The sequence below is a fragment of the Mustela nigripes genome, chromosome 13 (assembly GCF_022355385.1).
Source record: "Mustela nigripes isolate SB6536 chromosome 13, MUSNIG.SB6536, whole genome shotgun sequence".
NCBI classification, from domain to species: Eukaryota; Metazoa; Chordata; class Mammalia; order Carnivora; family Mustelidae; genus Mustela; species Mustela nigripes.
Window position 1 is genome coordinate 71,864,224 of NC_081569.1, and position 2,901 is coordinate 71,867,124.

Consider the following 2,901-nt stretch of genomic DNA (forward strand, 5'->3'; position numbering starts at 1 on the left):
AGCTAGCATATAAATTATTTGTAAATAGCCAAATGGAAAAGGCTTGAAAAAATAGATGGTCATCAAAAATAGAGAGAGTTGACTAAAATTTTTAGTTACCTGTAAATGTTTTACTATCAAAGGATAGTAATGAGAACATGTGTAATGTTTTCTCCAGTCTGTATTCACCATTTTCCCCTTGAAAATACAAATAAAATAAAATAAAATAATTTTATTGAGGGTCAGGCACTCTACTTACCTAATTGCATATATTTTTATTTTAGTAAGGTAAACCCTGTGAATAAGAACTTTTATTTCATGCAAGAATCAATGAGGATTTTAGAGCATAAGTACTTTAGTGGAGCTCTTATTATTCCGAAAGCTAGTGAATCTGAGGTGATATAAGAGCTTATCCTCTGAGTATCTGATATAGAAGACACTTTAGAATCACAAAATCTTAATGATTTCCATTGATCAGTTTTACAATATGTTAACATATCACTGACAGAAGTATTTAAGTCATTTCTAAATAGCACCTTGTGTGGACGAGTTTATGAGAATTTTCATTCCACTCCATGAAAATCATTGCTCTTCCTTGCATTTTGCATGAATTTATTCCTCATGATTTTATAACTTTATTCCCAGTCTGAGGAAGGGAGAAGACAGCTTTCAGGATTACCATAAAAGAATCCTTCCCTCTTGTAACCAGAGACAAAGACTACATGAAATACATGCAGAAAGATTCCAGTAAAAATGGGATTCCAGCCTGCACTGGCTTCTATGTTGAGAAAAGGGCATTGACAGGAAAGCCTGTGCGCCTGAAAATTCAGATGAAGGTAAATGGGCAGATTCCCTGAAGCTGGGAGGAAACTCAGTTTCTTGAGCATGGGACCTGTGCAGTTACACAGCCCCCCAAATCTCCCAAGGAACCCTGACTTTTGATGCTGTGCCCTGTCTTGAAATTAATACTGGTTTTACTTTTATGCTTGCCTTTTATAAGTGAGTCCTATAAGTGGGAGGAACAAGTGCCTGAGCAGAGAGGTACATGCGGCACCAGGACACAGGCGGGAACACATGCAGGCTCAGCTTTTGGGTCACAGCAGGCTGTGTGTGAGCTGAGCAGTTGATGGGGCCACCTGGGGTGTCTGTGCCTGCTTTGGACTAGCTGGGGCTTTGACATACAGCCAAGGGTGTAGTAAATAATGTTGGGAAATTACTACAGATTGAAAGTGTATACCTAGACATTTCAAGAAAGCAGTTTGGCAGTTTCTTATGGGACTAAACATATTCTTACCGTATGATGCAACAATGAATTTCCTGATTATTTTCCCAAAGGGTTTTAAAAATTATGTCCACACAAATTTGTACACAGGTGTTTTATAGCAATTTTATTCATAATTTCCAAAACCTTGAGGTAAGTTGCATGTCTTTCAATAAGTCAATGAATAAATAAATGGTGGTACATCCAAACAATGGAATATGATTTGCTGCTAAAAAGAAATGAGCCACGAAGCCATGAAGACATAGGGGAAATCTGTATGCATTTTACTAAGTGAATACAGCTGATCTGCAAAGGCTAGGTAGGGTATGATTCTGATCCTATGACTTTTTGGAAAAGGCAAAACTAAGGAGGGAGTAACAGATTGTGGTTGTCAAAGGTTGAGGGGAGCAGCAGGGATGAAGAGCACAGAGAATACTTAGTGTAGTGAGCCTAGTCTCTGTGATACTATAATGGTGGATACATACTTACATTTGTTCACACCCATAGAATGCACAATAGCTGGAGTGAACCCTAGATAAACTCTGGGCTTTGGATGATATGATCTGGCAGCTCCTTCACTGTGAAAATTGTCCAGGGGAGGTTGATAATAGGAGAGGCTATACCTGTGTGGGGGCAGAAGTTGCATCGGATACCCAGTACATCAGCTGTTTTTCTTTGAACCTAGTTGAAATGGTTGAAAATAAGAGAGTCCTTAAAAAATTAAATTGAGAGACATGAAACTAATAAGTATGAAGAGTTAAAACATTTTTGATAAATGATTCCTCTAGAAACATTACCTAATGAGAATTTTCCTTGCTTTTTGAAAGATGTTCCCAAGTTTTCATTTTGGAATGATCTCAAAAATTGTGTAGATATCCATGGCTGGAAATAAGGAAACTCCAAAGTAAAGTTTCAAGGAGAAAGCCAGAATCCAAAAAGAAATTAAGCTGTCTTAAAAAGTACTTCTCTCAATAGAAACCAAAAAAACAATACAACAAATCAACGAAACTAGGAGCTGGTTCTTTGAAAGAATTACTAAGATTGATAAACCCCTGGCAAGACTTATCAAAAAGAAAAGAGAAAGGACCCAAATAAATAAAATCATGAATGAAAAAGGAGAGATCACAACTAACACAAAAGAAATAAAAACTATTATAAGAACATACTATGAGCAACTCTACGCCAACAAATTTGACAATATGGAAGAAATGGATGCATTCCTAGAAACATATAAACTACCACAACTGAACCAGGAAGAAATAGAAAGCCTGAACAGACCCATAACCAGTAAGGAGAATGAAACAGTCATTAAAAATCTCCAAACAAACAAAAGCCCAGGGCCAGACGGCTTCCCAGGGGAATTCTACCAAACATTTAAAGAAGAACTAATTCCTATTCTCCTGAAACTGTTCCAAAAAATAGAAATGGAAGGAAAACTTCCAAACTCATTTTATGAGGCCAGCATCACCTTGATCCTAAAACCAGGCAAGGATCCCATCAGAAAAGAGAGCTATAGACCAATATCCTTGATGAACACAGATGCAAAAATTCTCACCAAAATACTAGCCAATATGATTCAACAGTACATTAAAAGGATTATTCACCACGACCAAGTGGGATTTATTCCAGGGCTGCAAGGTTGGTTCAACATCCGCAAATCA